Below are 20,578 nucleotides of genomic sequence, written 5' to 3'. Positions count from 1 at the left end.
CATCAGCTCATACATACTCAAAACAAATGTTATGCATTGTTATCTTCCACCTGCTTATTATTTGCCTGCACATGTATTCTTCCATTCTCTCAGGGGAAATGCAACAGAGCATGGCATCTGATGTCCAGAGGGTAATGGAGAACAGGGATCCTAAAGCTGTGATCATTTATACTGTGATCATTGCTTAAGATCCATGCAAAAGGAATTTTAACCACTTGAGGAGACAGAGACCTGTACACTTAAGCCTACACAACGTACATATGTCAGCACTTTATATTATCTATTAACGTACTACTAGTATGATGTTAACTAATCAATCAATGCTACAAAATACAGTAATCTCAAACCAATATTGTAACTAAACCTGTGTAGTCTACCTACAAGTATTTTAATACAGGTATAAATACTGTTTGAATAGAAATGTCATACACGTGATTTGCTGTGTATGTGAACAGATTTCAGCGCTTTTGATAGTTATTTCAATAAATCTAGTTATTTACTAAAAGTGTATCTTTATCCCTTCTTTGCTCTATCTCTAACTTCTCCAATCTCTTTCCTATACTTTCTGAACCAGATTCCAACTCAAACAATAACTTTTACTGTTTCCTGCAAAATTCATTTCAGATGTTGAAACCAAGATTTTGAAGGTCTATAATATATTTTAATTCAATAATATATTTGCTATCCCTAAGAAGATATTCTAGTTCAGGAATCTAATCATCCTGGACCAAGAGCCATAACCTAAGTTTTTTGAAAAAGAAGAATTTCCGGAATGGAAAACCTATGCTGTTGTATGTATGTCACTATTGCTAATCTCAAACCTGAATAAAAGGGGATAAAAGTGTTCTAGTAGATGGAAAAGAAGGATAGGTCAACCATAAATCTATCATCATTCAAAAAGTTTTTTGACTGGTCATAATAATCATCAATATCTCAAAATTAATTTTCTCTTTCCCAAACCAGGATTACTATGACAAAATATGGAACAGTTTATCTCCTTCCTCCTTTTGCCTCATATTCCCTGCCTCAGTATGACATCCTTATATCCTGTGGCTGAGATTACATATCATATTATAATATGGTTTGTTTGGTTATTGCTTAATATGATGTGTGAACCCTGGCCACATCACTTCTTTTCCAGTCATGGATTTATTTCATGAGCCAAAACACACAGTATACACAGCATGCAGTTAAATTATATGCAAATGATGATAATCTTTTTTGGAAATACTGTATGAAAGAGGGAAAACATAAACTTTCCTTCTATACTGTATAATCTGATTGGACTGTATCCCTAGCCTTCTTAAGGAAAAAAGTATTCAATGAATCCTTTTTTTGCCCATTTTCTAGTATTTGTGGCATTTTAGTTCCACTTGCAATGAGAATAAAAGAGATAAATCTTCTATCTCAATGCAGTGCTTTATCAGTAAAGGAATGCCCATACATCTGTAACTAATAACAATACTTAAAATAGAACTAAATGCTATTCATTAAGCATAACATGTCATTTGGCCCACAATCTCATATTCTGATTTCTTAAACTCTCCTCTTATTATTGGAGGCAGCCACCCTAAACAACTTATGCTCTATGCTCCTGAGAGGGAAGATTAGCAATGAGAACATTAGTTCCACCCCCACCAAATGCCCTGTTATTATCCTCATTGTTCTCCAAATGCAGAACACAACACTTCTGCGGCAGGAAGCCTTCTCTGTCCATGAAACTTTTCCTGAAATTTGTAATCCTGGAAAAGCAAGATTCAGAACCAAGAATGGACAACCAGTAACCACATGCAGGCCCCAAAACATCTGCAGATCATTTTGTTTTTAATTAAAATAATAGTCAACATCTATGTATTAAGAAATTTTCTCGACTCTATGAACACCCAATAATATCACTACATCACTGAATAACCCTCTGTGGTCACCGGCCATTACAGCCAAGATTCAACATTTTATTTCAGCAAATTATATTTTTGGATACATCAATGGCCAAGCTACTTATTCAGCTGCACATTATCACTAAAAAATAGTGCTATGTCAATTACAACTTGTAAGGCTCCTAATCCAGTTTCATTAGATTTGTAGAAGGTATCCTTCCTTAGCTCCTATGCTTTTGGAGGTATGCAATATTTTTTAATAATTGTTTCCTTTTTCTTTTAATTGTCCTTTTATTATGATGAAAGTTATTAAAGATACTGCTGGTTGTTCTGGTTATATTTTGTCCTCATTGAGAAATATAAAAGCTGTAATTTTAATTGTGAGTCTGCCATGAAAATAAAGTGTCCTCAATAATTCATCCTGTGGAATCTCATTTTATAAAAAGGGTACCAAGCATCAGATATCTTATTATTAATTGGTCTCTGTTTTATTCAGTTTTTAATCACTTTTCCTTGGGGAGTTCAAGATGACATACTGTAACCCCCTCCAATTTTTTTTACAACAATAACCTTGTGACAAATATTAGATATTCAATCTGATAAATCGAATTGGCAATTAGTTAGTGTTAGCTAGCTACACAAAAAGCTTTCAACAAGTAGAGTGTATATTTATTGAATGTGCTTTAACTAAATATGTTTAATAGTTGGATTATAATGCGGTGTTTGAATCAATTAGCTTTTGCTACTTACAAGAATATTTGGTATGCCATATATTGAACATACAACATTTATTAAAAACATCCATACATTTCAAGTATTGCAATACATTTTTAAAAATCTTTTTAAAATCTGTTGCAATCTACTAATTCATTCGCCAAAAAGTATTACACATGGGATTTTTTCTTTGAGCGTTGAACACAGAAATATTGATCATTCCAGACAATTACCAAAGCTTTAACTTTTGCCATTATTTGAAAAAAGGACTAGATTGCTTCAATCATGATTTTCAGTTTTATTTAAAAATGAAAAAAAATATAATGCTTGGATGAAAAAGAATTATTCCTAAACAATAAGCTTTTTAGAGCATATAGTATAATGGCAAATATGCTCTGCCTGACAGAGCTCAATTATTCTTAAAACTTTTTTTAAAAAAACTGATTTTTTATTAAAATTATAGATTCAAATTTAAAGTTAGCAGAATTGTTTTTATAAAATAAACCCTATGCATATACATATACATATACATATACATATACATATACATATACATATACATATACATATACATATACATATACATATACATATACATATACATATACATATACATATACATATACATATACATATACATATACATATACATTTGTTGCTCCTCCTTTCCTTATGTAGTTTTCTGAGCTTCCTAAAACAGATGGCACTGGAGCATAGCACCCCCTCTGAAACTGGGGAAATAATTGTAGAGCCATAAGAGGGAAGATAAAATCTAGGGTAATCATGGTTCCCTTACATTCCTCCAGTATAGTGAAAAAATTCTGCTTAGCCTCAGTACTCTCCACAAACAGAAACAGACCTATTCCATGTGCAGAGACAAGTTTGCATCCAACCATAGATCTGAAAATTAATTCTCTTCAAGAAAAAATATTGATGCTGATAAATGGAAGTGCTTTCCCATTTCTGATGGAATTCACCTACAATCTTTTGATGGGCCAACAGAATCAATTTAAATAAGGTGTAGTTCAGCTGTATGATTCAAAAAAGTCCTCTTCCAGGGTTTATGAACTGAAATTACAAGGCAATATATACTGAAAAGGGTAGGAGGATTAGAATATCTGTTAAATCAGGTTTTAATGATTAATGCTTCTGCATTAATGTCAGCTTTTGTAATTCTCAGTTGCTTTTGGAACTATCTGTGATTATTCAATAATGACTGGAAAACTTCCAGTTACAATCCCAGTTTATAGGAAACAACAAGGGAGAGTTAGATAGAAATGGAATTTAAGGAAATGTTACTTGGAAGTCCAGTGTAAAATTCTAGCCATCTTCTCACCTGTCAAAGTAATGTAGCCTTATAAATTTGAAATATTGAATTTCTGCTTCCATAGTATACTAATTCAGCTGGAGTAAAAATGTACTAGCTGCTAGAAAATGCTATTGTCATTGTTACCGGTAGTTATTCAATAAGCTTTCATATAAAAGTCAGTATTCTTATTTGTAATCATCTGTTGTGTATCAGAGTTTAGATACACTTAAAAGTACACCTGTACAATGGCAGGAATGCCCTGTATAGCTTCATAATAAATTCTAATGTCACGTTTAATATCTGCAGTCACAAACCACAGGGAATCATCTATTCAAAAATTCTGCTGTAATAAAATAGATCTTAGTTTTACAGACCAAACAATGTTTTCAACGTCATAAATATATGTTGTTAAATAATGAAATTTAAAAATGTGCACTTATTTTGTATTGCCTGAACATCACATCCAGACAAAAGCTTGAGCTACAAAGACACTAAACGGAGAAAGGCAGGCAAGAAAAAACGTTTTACTTAAATATGTAGAAGTTACCTGGCCCCGTCACAGGCTGACTCTGAGCTCTAGCAGTGCTCCGTGATAGTTGTCATCAGAAATGAAAATAGCAAGACGGCAGCTAAGAGGCCTATAGAAAACAAAGAGGGAAACTATGTTAAGGGCACATCGCTTTTTTAGCAGCTGCCGGCAAACTATTGATGAGTTTTACTTATTTTAAAAAGATGCAATATTCTGTTTTGACTATACAGTTTTGAGGATGATGAGAACTGAAGTGCAGCACAGCTGGAAAATACCACATGGTAGAAGGCTGCAATAAGTTTATGAACTTCACAGCTAGAGATTACATGAAAATAATATGGAATTTTGCCCATCTCTAACAAAAATCTGAGCAGCACTTTCAATATTAATTCTAGTCTGAAATCATTTACAGGCATACAGACTAATCCAAGAAAGGTCAGATCCATGCAGATTATGTAATTAAAAGCAGTAATGTTCACATTTTAATTATACTCCACTCAAATGTTTCTAATCCATATGAATAACTCCGGGGCCACTTGTACTGTGTAGAGATCTAACCTTTGAACAAAAACAACATTGTAACATTTAAAAAGCCTGTCCTTGTATCAAAAAGAAAACTACAACCAATATAAACGGTTCCCCAAACCAAAAAGGCAGCCCAACAGCACCACTAATGCTCCGTTTAACTTTTCCTGCAAAACCAGTCAGGTGGGAGTCAAAAGTATTTCATAAGGTAAGCTTTCGCACAAGTTGAGGGTCTGTTTCCAGGTGGTCTCCACTCCAATTTCTCATGGCATGGGGACCCTTAAGTATTATTTTTCAAGGTGGCCTGATTGTAGCATGAGAAGACTTAATCTGAAGGTAATGGGAATGAAGCTACATGTGATTTAATAGGTTGACCCCATACTTGGAATCGGATGAGAATACTTATTAGATTATTCCATTGCATTCTTTATAGGGTAGTTTTTGCACATTATTCAGAAACCGAAACAATCCCACAATGTAGTAATGTATGTGTGAGTTGAGCAGTGCCGGCAAGATATGCCACATCACAATTATCTTAAAAATGGGTACCAATTACTGTTTGCCCTGGTTACAAATTGTTGGAAGGCCCAATTCAGGATGCTCACTGTGGTATACAAAGCCTTGCATAGTTTTGATCCAGCTCTTTATTGGACTGCTTATTTCTATATAGACAATTCCATAATCCTTGATTCCCTGTGGAACTTAGTCTACCCCATCTGAAATATCTAAACATCAACATTAATAGCACCTCCTTCATCTAAGCTTTACCATAACAAAGAAAGAATTCAGTATTGATCTTCATTAAACCTTTTGTCTTTGGAATGAATTCCTTGATGTAATTTAGGTGGGGACTTGAACTATTTTTTTTTTAGCCGGATCTTTTACAGTTATTTTTTCCAAGATTTTTCTGCTGCTGCTATTTACTAGTTGTTTATTTCATGCATGTTGGTAGGCCTATTAGTACCATAAGATGGGAAAGGGTGGGTGTATATTTTAAATAAATAAAATTTACAACTAGTTTTGCTGATTTTAAATAAGGATGAAAGTTCAAAGAATTTATTAAAACTGATTTCCATAATATTTTCTAATTCCAACATCTTTATTACCGCCCTCCTTATGGTATATATAGCCCTCATTCTCTCTTACATCCTATCTTGGGGGTTCATAGCAGGGATGGGTTCCGGCTTCTGCTGCTGCCGTTTCGCTCAGAGATGCACTTTGGGCATGTGCGCACTTCGCACGCATGCACAGTAGTAAAAATAAAGTTAAACACATGCGCAGGAGCAAAAAACAAGATAGTGGCACTGATAGAACCGGTTTAGGGGTGTGGCACCCCTACTCAGCCGAACTGGTCCAAACCGATAGGAACCTACCTCTGGTTCATAGCATCTTTCTTCATAGGCAAGGCAAATTCCAGGAAATGATAGCTCACCCATACTTCAAACCTTTCACAAGATCAGTGTAACTGTATGTGAGAGTGATATTGGGAAATTGGGGAAATAGATGCTGCCTAGGGAACAGTCAGATAAGAGAAGACACATCCCACAGCTGCATAATGGATGGATAAAGAAGCTCAGAAGAGACTCCCCCCCAAGTTTTCAGACTATAAAGGAGATGGAGGGAGATTTGTACTTTCAGACTTGCAAGATTCTGTTAATGTAGCTTTACATTTATCTGATCATGTTTCTCATTTACCTGGGAAGGCTGACAAACAATGAGAATATAATCAAAATGTATAAATGCTAATATACAAGATTGCTAATTTGTACTTTCAAGATGGATGGAGTCACTGAAGTATGGTAGAGGACAGGAAGGCCTGGAGGAATGATGTCCATGGGGTTGCGATGGGTCAGACACAACTTTGCAATTAACAACAACTTTCAAGAACTCCAGAAAATCACAAATTTTGTCCCCAAAATTATATTACTAAGTAACTGTGGAAAAATGAAGTTATAGAAGAAGTTATACATTGTTGATTGTGATATATCAGATAGTCCCGCTTTCCGGAGTGATATATTTTGTTAAAAAGACAGCATTTAATTTATAATAGTCCAATATCAACTATGGATTTCATTACAATAAATGAATACAACAAATCATGTTTTTCTTGAATTGCTGGGGATGAGGTAAAATCAGATAGGTCTTAAATGAAATATGAATAGACTTCTATTCTGATCATTCCACAGATTCTTCTGGTTCTTCTGTTAGTCGAATATTATACGACATTGCAAAAAGTTCTCCATTTGTATAGATATAAAGTAAAAGAAAGCTACACATTGCTTAGAGAAAGAGAGTCCTATTGTCAGCAAGAAAAAAGAAGTAACACAGCTTCCAGAGATTATTCTAATACTTTCACCAATGAACCATCTTTAAGAGATTTTAGAGGCAATATGGAACATTGAACAATGAGGATGGAAGGAACCTTGGAGGTCTTCTAATTCAACCATTTCCAGACAAATAGTTGTCCAATTTCTTTTTGAAAATTTCCAGTGATGGAGCACCCACAACTTCTGAAGGAACAGTGTTCCACTAATTAACTGTTCTCACTGTCAGGAAATTTGTCCTTAGCTCTAGGTTGGATCTCTCTTTAATGAGCTTCCACACATTACTTCTTTTCCTGCCCTCGGGTGCTTTGGAGAACAGGTACGGTAGACTTCTCTGTGTCCTGGAAAACAGGTGTCATTTCACCCCAGTCTCCTCTTCATTACACTAGGCATACATAGTTCCCTCAATCATTCATTTTTTCTAGGGTGTCTCTATCTATCTATCTATCTATCTATCTATCTATCTATCTATCAAATATCTATCTATCTATCATATATAATATTAAGATATCAAAATCAAGCTGAAGTATAAAAGTTATTTATATTGCTCACAATTATGAAATATCACTCCTAGGGTACTAAGAGTCATACTTGTTTTCAGAACATTGGCATAGATAATAAACAAATAACTAAAATAGGGTGGGGAAATAACTTCCAGTCTTACAATAGCTTCTTCTGCATTTCTCATAGCTTCCCAAGGGTGACTCAATTGTTGCTGTGCTTGTCTAAAGAAGAATTTACAGAGTTTTCCAGTTCTTCAGTAGTATCTGTAACAGTTACCGTCTAGTTTGGAATTATAAAATGCCACATATCTGAGCAAATATTTAATTCAAATCACTCATTGGGTAGGAGATAGGGAACTAGTACATGTCTCTCTTCAAAAGTAGCATAAATTTATATCTCAAATTTAGGAGAAATTTTAAACTTGGATTTTATAGTTTAGGAGAATTTATTTGAACACAATAGGTTACATCCCATATTATGTGAACATAATTCATATCTTCATATGACTGGACTTCCAACCGCCAACACCATCCCATATACTTCAAATCTATTTCAGATACCCTCCTAAATTTCAAAAAGTCGAGAGGAAGATTTCCTTTTAATGACTTGAGAAACACATCCCACTATTTCAGTCACATATCTGGACCCATACCCAAAAAGAAATAAAATAACATAAATAACTTTTCACTAAGCAAATACAGCAAAGATTTATTCGTACAACTGTTAAATTATCTGGCTTTTATGATTTCAATTAACTAGCGACTTGTTCTAAGAACAGATAAATGTTTAGGATTTGATAACTATGGTTAATCTTCATTCAGCCCGAGATTATACAAAGTAATTACATGTAAACAGGAAAAATGAATTGAATAATATTTCCTGTTCTACTGTTGGGCACTATGTTGTAAATTGTGCCATATGTTCGATTACAGTTATCCTGCTGAGCTAAAAATATTGGTGAAGATCTAAAAATGATGAACAGTGCCTTTTTTTAAATTAATGTCTTATTAGTTGGGTGAAGTACACTGACAAAGAATAATTTATGCTTATTCAAACTGCTCTCGACATCTTCAGGTGTTTCCAAATGAGCTCACAGAAGAGTGATTAAATGCATCTGATAACAAGCCACACATTGCTGAAATTACTTACCGCCTCATTTTATGATTAATTAAACATGTAGATTAAAGTTGCAAAAGAATTTAGATTAATGAGCAAGTTAAGTCTTGCTGATATAAGTGAATTGGGAATTGGATGCTCTGTGGAACTTTATAAACATGTATTTTATAATGAGTAAGACAAGGCTACATGTTGAATCCTGGCCACAAGGGCCTTTGACGATGCAGTCTTTTTTAACATGGTTTGACAGCTTTCAAATAACATTCTACTATAGGCTTTAAACTTTGTGCATTGCTGTAAAACATGAGAATACATAACTCACGTATTAGGAGTACAATTATTTCCCAGCTCTCCAAGGTAATGACCCCCTGTAGCAGCAGCTGTTCAGAAAAATTATAGGCTCAATTGTTATTTTAATCAAGAGAGAGTTTAATAGTTAAAAGCAGTTATGCAACTAGTAAAATTATATGACACCTCATCAATGCTTTCTCTGCTGCATCCTTTAGTAACAAAAAAAAGACAGAAAGCTCCACAGCCTGGGCTTATTAGTAAAGCTTAATGCACAGTCATTCATAAAAAATATCAAAGCCATTTACTAGTGTGCAAGCCAAGTTCATGTCACTTTTAAGTGACTCTCTATAACTTCTCTTTTTTATATAAAATTTATCTCGATTCTTAACATTAAAATACAAAAAAAGAAAAAAAATACAAATGCAGAATAAAACTAGACAAGATTACACAGAATGTGCATAAAATGAAAAAGAAATTTATACATACATTGTCCCACCTCCCCTCAAAGTATTTTCAATCTTTGCCAGAAAACTCATTTTTTCTCTTTTATTTAAGACCAGTTTCCATAATCTATCTGGGTATCAGAAAGTCAAGTTGGGTTTTATGGTTTTGTAAAGTGAGAACCAATCAGATACTCCAGCATAGTCCATATAGCAATTTAGTCCCAAGATGAAGAAAATTCTAACAAAATGATTAAAGCCTCAAATATCCAGAAAATGACATTGTTTACTGTGTCTTAAATTCATCCAGACTGAAGGCATATAGTAAGAAATGCTAAATGCTAAATCAACCATTATACAAATCTTTAAAAAATCACAATATTTTAAAATAAAATTTGTGAATGTCTATATTAGAATATATGGATTGTTCATTTCTTATTTAATGAAAATTTAAACCACACAATAGTGAAAGCTTTCTGAGCACTTTATAGTAAAACTCTCTATCATGTTTACATGTTCCATTATGTCCTATTCAACTCCAGTGAAAAGGAAATTTTGGATTTTTAATATAATAAGCAAAAGTTTTTCCTACATTTTATAACAAATGTTCATTGAATAGATAACACTGAACTATTTTGGCAATACTTCTAGTAACCTTTAAAGCAAAATGTTGTATATATCCTAATACATCCTATGCTTGTGAAATCTTCAGATGTGACATTAAATAGATTAGACATTAGGTTTATAATGTTCTCATCCTAACAAATCCTACTGGCAAAATATATTCCCAAATAACTGCTTTAGTAAAACCTATAGATTATTTTAGTCAATGGCATGGAATAACTCTCTATATTTGTGTGCTGTTCTTTTTCTCTTTTTAATTCTTCTTGTTTTGTTTTGTGTTTTTTTTAACTGTTCTTGTATGTATGACACAAAAAGGGATGCCTATTTGCCACATCTGGCTGGGTGCAGCAGTTCTGGTAAAACACTGACAATGAATGCAAGCCAGGCATTAGAGTCAATTATCCTTGAACAGCCTCTTTCTGGTTGGTGCCAAAAATGAAAAGTGAAGTATCAGTGGACAAAGATTAAAACAAATGAAGAAGTCCTCATGTTTCAAAGACTGCTCAGAAATTATAACAGATCCAGAATGCAGCAACCATCACTCATCTCACATTCATGATTTTTGGTGACTTACAGTGAAATTGATAAAAAAAAAAGATTTTAAAACTGGATATAAAAAAAACACACAGCAGTTGGGCATCCTCCAAACAACTATGATACACAGCCAGGTCTCACACACACACAGAGCCCCAGGCTTGAGTTCAAAACCAAGTTTTCAAGGCCTTATGGAAGGGATAGGGCCAATCTAATTTCAGGATAAACAATATTGGGCACCATAGCAGAAAAGACTCTTCTTTTGGACCCTGCTGGCCCCTCTTTGCTGACAGTACTCAGATCATGCCTCTCCTGCCAGTTTGGGTAAGATAAGTAAAGACAATTATATACAGAAGGATAGATTGGAAGATTACAGCAGGAGCTCATTTTGTTATTTTTATTTCTAAACTACATATTATTTTTCTCTCTTTTGGCAGCAAAACAATGCTTATGGCCAAATTAGAAATTACAATCCAAAGTGAGGGAGTTGCTCCATTGTCTAGCTATGTTATTGTCCTTAAATGTGTAAATCATGGGGTTTGTCCAATCTGCTGAAAAAAGGAGAACATGAAAAAGGAGAAACTTCCAGCATGAATTTTCTGTAAATATCTGTAAAGTTTAATCACAGAAAGCAGCCTGGATTCATCATGACAAAACACCCTTTAGGTTAGTACTCAATTTATACAGCATGAATCTGGGCGATATCAAGTATTGCCCTGTATATAAACAGATCAATTTAATTATAGATTAAAGATGCCCCCAGGTCAAACCTGACTTCTGATATCTACGTGAAACTTCTAGGCAGTTTTCTTTGCAGACAATTTGCAACATGTTGCTGCCTTCTTCTCTGTGTAGCCCCCAGCCCTAAATTCTTTTGTGGTTTCTTGGCTTCCAAAGATAAAAACTGCCCCAACGCTGTTGCAGATTACTATACTCCAATCCTAAAACTTCTCATTAACATCCACTAACATTTAAAAACACCACTTTACATGAATACATTTCTCACATTCCTTTTTTCCTGTTGGATTATAGAAATGGGATGAAAATGTTCTGCCATTCATAATGAGGACATTACTCTTGGTTCAATTTTATTTCAGGAAGTCCTCCTTTGTCCTGATTGGTTAGGCTTCTCTTAACAAAATCCTCTGTATAAAAGAACAGAATACCAATTGCACATTATATGCAGAAGTGGCAGAGACAAAGTGAAGTTATGTTGAGTTTCTGTTTAGTTTTAGATGTAGTTTAACAACTTTGGAGATATATAATTTAACAACTTTTAATTGTATTATTACAAAACACTTTACATTTTTCTTTTACTAGATTTTATCAAACATGAAGCTTCTTAAGAAATAACTCTTTTCCTAATAAATCTAGTTTTATGTCATTTTCTGTAGGCTTTATATCCAGAATAGAGAACCAGCTAGAAGCAAGATTCTTGATGGCTGAAAGGAAAGAACATAAAAATAATCTATACACATACTGAGAAAATGTAAAAATTTTGTCCTCCTGAATCCTGATTCAAATGAACTCCATTTTTTTCTATGATATCTTAGCACTTATCATAATCTGACAGAAGTGTATATGTTGGGCATTAGGAAAATTATGAATCACTCTAATTTCATCCTATTTCATACAGCAAGTATTATTAGATGAAGTGAGGTTTTATTGCCATAGTTTCACTTGAAAAAACACATTTATGTTCAAGAAAAAAAAGTGAAGAGCATTTGCCTATTAACTAAACTTATGACTGCAGTGCAATTTAATCACATTCTCCTCCATGGTTCTTTAACATTCTTTGTCTGTCTGAAAATAATAGTAAAAATAGTATGAGGGTAAGTGAGTGTTCAAAGCAGACAAAAAACATAGCTAAAATAATAGTTCAATTAATCAGCACAATTATGACATCTCTCAACTGCACTGCCCTTTCAAAAAAGAGCAATGTTGAGGCCCTGCAGGAGTTGCAAGTTATTTTAATAACAAGATGGCATGAAAATTACTGTCCATAAATCTGCCTGGGAACAAACGCACAGGCAATAAAGTAGAACAACAGAAAGCGGCAAATTTTTCCAGTTAGTAAAATTATTATTTTAAGAGTGGACTATTTTCATTTATTTGCCAGCTACATAGCAATTTAGTTAAGAAAGAAAGACACCATTAACATAAAAAAGGAAAACTGCATCAAGAACTGTAACAACAGTTGTATTCTGGAGACTGGCCAATGGAAAATATTGTTAATTGGAGTGTTTCTTTCAGAAAGCTTTATAGGAATTTCTCTCCTGCAAGAGCACATATTTTCACTAATAGAAATGAGGACAATTTCTAGTGATCAAGTGATTACCAAGAAAGCAATTTTATACAGAAGATTTATACATGTGCATGTATGTGCACACACTCCGTACACACACACTAATTATTAATAAAGAAATATAAAACTGCAAGTTACAAATCATCTAAATCAAGGCTGATTTCAAAAGTCACTCTAAGCCATAACTTGAATCTCTTTATTTTTGGCTAAACATGATTCATGAATCCAGCTGTTATCATCCATAAGATATGGTGTAACATGAATCATAAAGCTAACCAGAGTTTCTGAAAAATGTCAAAACCAGAATGTTCAAGTCTCCACATTAAGAAGACATGGGGCTTCAAAGTCCAACATTTATATGTAATTTTTCCTTTGGCAATATTTCTCTGATTAACATTTATTATCTTCATACATATATTTGTTAAGTACCTCCAGTGTTCCAATCATCCACTCTCAAGATTTTTAGTAAAGTCAGTGGGGATGCTGCAGGTAATAATGTTCCTAAAAATCATCATTAACTTTTACAAGGACACAGAACTGGTTCTGTACTTTTTAAAACAGGCTTTTATATTTTTTTTAAAAAAATACATAATGTAAAAAATATATAATGTGAATTTGAAAACTCTTATGGGATATTTGTAGAGTATGTCTAAATTATTATTAAGTTCCTTACTCAGGCATATTTTGTTATATCATCTACTTTTTACTGATGTCCATTTCATGAAGAACTAAAATCATATTATGCAGCTTCAAGATTCAAAGAACTCACATTTTGAGCCTGCATCGACTTCAAACACAATCATAAATAGAACCAGAGGCCTGCTTTAAGGGCTTATTCCCCAAACTGGGTCTTCTCCATATATGAAAAAGTGGAGCAGCTGGTTCTGATGCTTTGAAGCTGGTTCAGAGAACCATGCAGAACTATCCTTTACCCTAAAATGATGCCATCAGATGGGCTAGAGAGAGGTAACAGCTGTATTATATGATTGATCATTCTAGCTTGCAGCCAAAATATTGCTTTACCAAAGTTCCACCTTCACACAGAGTTACAGTACACTGGGGAAAGATACAAACACATCAGAAACTCTCTGTGATTTCTGTACTGCTACGGTCTTTCCAAAATGTGGTTCAAAGTCACCAATAACTGATATCTGCTATCCCATAACAACTTACTTACTGAAGAAGTCAACACGATTCTCCAATCAGATATGCCCAGGAAAATCCAACCCAGTTTTTCAAAAATAGAAAATCCTTGACTTACTGCCATAAGTGGAACTAAATTTCAATCCTAAATCAAGGCACCTTTATGACTAGACCGATTTTTTTTGACCATTTTTATAGCAATCATTAAGGGAATCCATTCTCATCATTGGAAATCAGCAAAAAAAAAAAGGTCACAAAAAGTGGTTACGTATATGATCACAGGATGCCAGAGCCACTTGCAAATGTAAACTGGTTGCCAAGTACCTAAAATATGTTCATGTGACCACAATGAGAGAGGTAGAGGGAAAGGGAGAGGAGAGGAAGACATTTTATGATGCTGGAAGTACTTTATTTTACCAAGGTCATTGTAACTTTGAACCATCATTAAATAACCTGTCATAAGTCAAGGACTTTCTGTAATTTGTCTGCAGAAAAGCAGTCTCTCACTTTCCTGCTAAAGCTGGCCTATTCCCTGTTTCCCTGAATATAAGACTTCCCCGGATAATAAGCCCAATCGGGCTTTTGAGCACATGCATGAAAATAAGCCCTCCCCTGAAAATAAGCCCTCCCTGAAAATATTGCAACACAGCAGCAGCCATGAGATGACCATGCTTACCGCCTCCTGCACCTCAAAAATAATAAGCCCTCCCCTGAAAATAAGCCCTCCCTGAAAATATTGCAACACAGCAGCAGCCATGAGATGACCATGCTTGCCGCCTCCTGCACCTCAAAAATAATAAGACCTCCCTGAAAATAAGGCCAAGCGCTTATTTCGGGGGTCAAAAGAAAATAAGACCCTGTCTTATTTTTAGGGAAACATAGTGGTTTTTCTCTGCTTTTCAAAGAAGCATGCAAACTTTAGCCAACAACTTGGATTTGGGGGGGGGGGGTGTTCAAAGCTAAAAGAATAGTTAGAAAGGACAACATTGGAGTTATATTTTCCACTGTTTTTTTGGTGTTATTCTCCACTGTTTTTCCCTGCCTGAAAAAAAAAATAGTCCTATTACTCACTTGCTGCAAATTACTCTAATGCTTTAACGCTATATGTGTGTATCCACATGCACACAAGAAACAATAAATACCACACATCCAATCGGAAATTAAGTACGTAACTCACAAAGCCACAGCACATAGGGGATGGGTTCTTTTTAAAAGATACCCCAAAATTTAAATAGAAAAAAGGATCCATCTGAACTCTGAAATTTAGCTACTTTCTTTCCCCATGGTGAAAATGTATACCTGCAAACACTCAGTGCTTGTCAGCCTCCCCAGTGCTGCCCAAGACATTTTAGAAAATTATCATTATCAACTTCATTTAAAGAGCTCAGAATGAGGTTATATAAATGAAGAAATAGAACTCTTCAGATAAGTACTTTGAAGCTGAGTTCACTAGCTCAAATAACTCACTATTGATTATTAACTCACTATGCACTATTAAGGAAGTAATTAATTGCTCCTGAAATGCAATTTTTTTTTAAAAAAAAACATCCTAGCTATTCAAATAGCTACCTTGGAATGCAGTTATATAATGAAAAAAAGAAGTCAACTGTGTTTCCATTCTTTTGACGCAGGTTACCTAAACCAATCTGTGATTGGTTTCATTCACCTACTTTCTCTCCATTTGTGTCCTGCAATTTGCACAGTTCTACTATTTCCTAACATGGCAGACCCAGAAAGTCAAACTATACATGCAGCAACCATGAAAGGCCAAAGGTTCAGAAGATAAGAGGACCTTGTCATAGACTTTATATCCACCAAAATACTAAGACACACTCTGACAGCTGCACAAGAGATGTATTGGATAGCTGGGTTATCCTTACACCAGTAATCTACCTTCCTAGTCATCACATTGAGGTGGACTGATGTTGCAACCAGTATGTGAAGAACATAACTAAGAGGGGTTAATATACTTGGCTTGTAAATTGTATCATTTATTTCACATTAATTTGATATGGCTGCTATTCATTTCAATGGAAAAGGCCCCAGTGATGTATTTAGGGACACTGCTATAGAAGAATAAAAACTGACAGGAAACTAATTTCTTTACAATCCCATAATGGCAAACATTTTACTAGTAGGGCAGATACTACTCTGTGGTGGTGATTAAACAGAAATTCCATTTACAGAATAGTATATTATGATGAAGAATATTCAGAATAAATGTGCTACAATTTTAACCAAGAAAATTGGCCGCAATATATGTTTTTTCAAATATACACAATAGAAATAGGTACTACTTACCTTAAGGGCTAACAATTTTTTTTTCCATCTTTGAATAAGCATCAGATGTTCTTATCAACTAAAGTCTGAGAATATGTGCGTGAGCCTGGAGCACCCAGTGCTATTCAGATATCAGTTAGAATGTGACTGCACTTCAATGTATTTTAGTGCCAATTTGGCAGCAATGAATAGAATGAATACTTTATTCTGAGTTAAGTTATAAGCACTATCTTATTTCGGTCTCAAAAACAAATAAAACTGAACCAGCTGTTTATCCACTGCCTTTCTAGGATACAGCAGAATAAATGTAAAATGCTTCATGTGATACACAAAAATGTGACTATCATACTTTCATACTTGTATTTAATATGTTGGAATATATGAATGGTGGGTTACAAGCAGCATAAAACTGATGTTCCTCTGTCGACTAGGGAAAAAATACCTGCAATTTTAAACAATTTTCTTCACAGACAAATCATTTGTAAGTATGCAGGATTTCTAATCCTCCAGAGTAGATTTGAATAATCAGTAGTAGGACACTACCAATGAAAATATTTTTTATTAATAGAAAATCTATTAATTGGATAGATTTGTCACTCTGCATGCAGAATCACATTGTCACCCATGGGAAATGCCTAGAAGAGATTAATTCTAGGGAGAAAGGTAATTTAGAATTTAGAAAACATCACAAAAGATAAAGACAGTTTAATGACAACTTTCAGAATGGATAGTACATTAGTTTTTCTAACAGTAAGATACTACTGTGTATGCTGGGAGTGAGAAAGAATGAGGAAAACAAAACAGGTATAGTATCTTCAACCAAAACAGACACTCATATATTTTGGGCATGTGGTATAAACAGGACATACATATACACATACACAGACACACCACAAGTGGTGGGTTGCAGGCAGTACACCCCGATATGTGCGTACCGGAGCTAGCCTGGAGCACCGGATACCGTTCCAGTACAGTGCTCTGGAGGGCCCGCCCGCCCTCGCTCCTTACCAGTGTTTAAAGGCTTCTGCGCTTCCGCATGGGCGCATGGCACGTACAGCACCTGCATGGAGCTCTGCGGAGCAGTTGGAGCATTGTAGAGCATTGCAGAGGCGCTAAGGTGTATGCACATGCTATGCGCATGTGCACATGTGTTGCGTGCATCCATGAGGACGCCGCCAGCCTCGTTCCAACCATACTGGTTGGAACAGGATTTGAAACCCACCACTGACACACACACATACCCATACATTTATAGCATAGCAAGAAAGAAGCAAGTAGAAAGAAGCAGAAAATAATGAACTTGATGAAAGAGTATTTGTAAGAATTACAAATTATTTCTAGAGATCAGTAGAAACATTTGTCCTTGTAGAAGTCACACACCAATCAATATCATCTACCCATTCTCAGCAACTGATAAAAATGCAAAATGAATAACAGGGTGGTCATTGACATCTAGGATCCTTTCTTAACAAACTCACTAGTGATATTTTGGTAACCAGTTCATTAAGAATTTCAAAGTTGGTAGCATTTTAGAATAATCTAATTTGCCCTCTTTTTTAAATTAAAATTTACTCTTTTTCCTCTGCTGCTCCCTTTTACTTAATCTTCAAGTCATATCATTCACGCTCAATATAACCCCATGAATAAGAAAGAGTAGTAGATTGGGTCAAACAGATATGGGGGAGATATTTTTGAAGTGGGCAGAAAAATAATTTGTTTGTTTAAAAAAAAGGACTATAACTATGCTGTGCTCCCCTATGATGCTATATAATCATCTTTCTTCAATAGTTGAACTGATTTAGTTTAGGTTCACTGCAATGCCAGAAAAGAGATTTTTAAGCTGGTAGACTGGAACCCAAGGTATGTTAACTATGTTTCTGATTCCCTTCTATTTGCATGCCTTATCTAATGCTCACTTCTACTCAGACTCTTTGTTTTGCTATTCCATGGTGCAAATCTTAAATAACCAATTTAAACCTACATTAGAACATAAAACTACAAATTGCACAATTGCTGACTGAATTTCTTGGTGATTTTTCAACACAGGTCTCACGAGGGATTGTATGTACCCAATGAAGTTTTGCTTATTGTTCACAAATGTTCTTATCGCATAACATATCAAAATTCACTTTCAACGTTCTCATCCATTTCAAACACAATGGCTATGTGAGACAGGAGAATGGCGGAAGCGTGAGTTTTCTTTTATAGAAAACCTAAGCCGAGGTACCATGGCTTCAATGAAACCTGCACAGCATGTGTATTGTGTGCATCTTGAATATTTACATCTAGCTGATTCTTTGTGCAATACTATTCATGCTACACCTGATATATTAATTTCTCATCCTGTGGGCAAAGGTCCTGCTTCCAAGTAATGAGACAGATTAAAAGTGGCAGAAGGACTAAATCCTGAGCTAAATCATTTCAAGAGAGAGGAAACTAGCTAAGCTTGTGTACCAGGCCTGAAAATTTAGAAGGGATGGAAGCCTGAAAAGTTACAGGGGATAAGGAGAGATGAGAAAGAAAGTAAACTAAATGTTCCTTTTCTGGAAATACATCACATCCACTCCTATTTATTATTCCAAACCTTCTTCACTACAAGTTGCATAAAAAAATCTGCATAAAAAGCCGAATAAAAATAGAACACAACTAATTGTCTTTTTCATCTACATATACTCCTAAAATCCCTTTAAATAGCATTAATCTCATGGAAGATTGGAGTATTCTAAGAAAGTGCATTTGCCTGTTTCTCGTAGCACTTTATATTCCTTTAGCCAACAAAATATTTCATATTCTTCAGCTTGCGCCAGAAACAAAGAGGCACTTTGCAACTGTACACGGAAATGTCTGCTACTAGTAACAACTGAATAAATGCCTGCATAGCTTTTCAATGCTTACTAAACACATACTGTTATTTTCATGAAGATGGATGGTCTGCTATCTCCCTTAAAGGGATAAAAATACAATAAACACAAATGTGCATGTTCTTTTTTTAATGCAATTTCCTAAGATTAGGAATCAAATGAACAGCCAGGTTCACAGCAAATGTTTGAAATGGCACTTTGGGGTGACCTTATCTCATCTGGGCTGCAAAAATCCAGACAACCACTAGATGGCAGAACAGTGATATCACTGGCAGAAAGAATCATCATCAAAAGTAGTTTTGTAATAAAATTAAAAGAAGAAAGAAAGGGCATAATTCCTTGAGAAACTGAACATGCTGTAAATTAAGTCCATTTTAAAACTGAATCTTTTTTCCCCCAAAAGTTCACCTTTGGAGAAGACTACAATTGCTGAGTTAAATACTCCACAGAACAAATAGTTTTTATTTCATTTCAACTTAATCAGCAAAATGCTGTAGTTTATTCAGTAAATACTTTTCAAAACCACCAAAAGCAACTGAGGAAGATATAGGAATTCCAGACAAGATATTTAGGATATATGTTTAATAAAAATGTTGAGGGGGAATACAGACTTGTCCAGCTTAAACTATTTATCATATGCTTGAAGGAGGAATTAGCAAATAAATACCAATTGTTTTTAAAAAAATAATTCCTATGTTATATGAACAGAATTCAGACGAAATTGTCTTATTTACTCACAAAAGCTCTACTTCCTGACACTTTTTACATATCAATAAAGCACTCAGGTTTGATACTGCTAGTCATTCTTAAGCTTATCCTTTTTAAGCTTTATAACTGGGGTTGAGGAAGGATTTGTGGGGGGAGGTCTTCCTTTTGTTATTACTTCTCTTGAAACACTATTCTCTTTACTCCAACTATTATACAATGTTTCTGATTCACATTGCTCAGAATCAAGTTAATACAGAACTGGGACTTTGTCTTGGCTCTGTAAGAGAATGGAAATACATAGTAACACTTCTGCAAGCTCACTCTTGTAAGCTTAATTACAAGTGTTGCTATTCCCAAATATTGCATCTATGATTCTCTTTTACCTATACATCTGAGCTTTAATAGAGATATATGACAATTGATTTCAGTGCCAGTGCTCTGTTTTCTCTCAAAAACAACATTTTGCTGGTAAATGAGCTGAATTCGTTAGTACC

General features: G+C 34.6%; 1 protein-coding gene across 1 annotated transcript in view; it reads right to left on the bottom strand.

Annotated features, from left to right (window-relative positions):
- SOX6 (SRY-box transcription factor 6) overlaps positions 1-20,578 on the bottom strand; it is a 469,113-nt gene that overhangs the window by 358,801 nt on the left and 89,734 nt on the right. Inside the window, exon 3 of the mRNA XM_032222712.1 lies at positions 4,448-4,538. The gene's annotated coding sequence lies outside the window, so the exon portion shown is untranslated. The remainder of the gene's footprint in view (positions 1-4,447; positions 4,539-20,578) is intronic.

The sequence above is a fragment of the Thamnophis elegans genome, chromosome 1 (genome assembly GCF_009769535.1).
Source record: "Thamnophis elegans isolate rThaEle1 chromosome 1, rThaEle1.pri, whole genome shotgun sequence".
In the NCBI taxonomy this organism is placed as follows: Eukaryota; Metazoa; Chordata; class Lepidosauria; order Squamata; family Colubridae; genus Thamnophis; species Thamnophis elegans.
The sequence above is the reverse complement of the archived record's forward strand: the minus strand, read 5'-3'. Positions and strand labels throughout refer to the sequence as shown.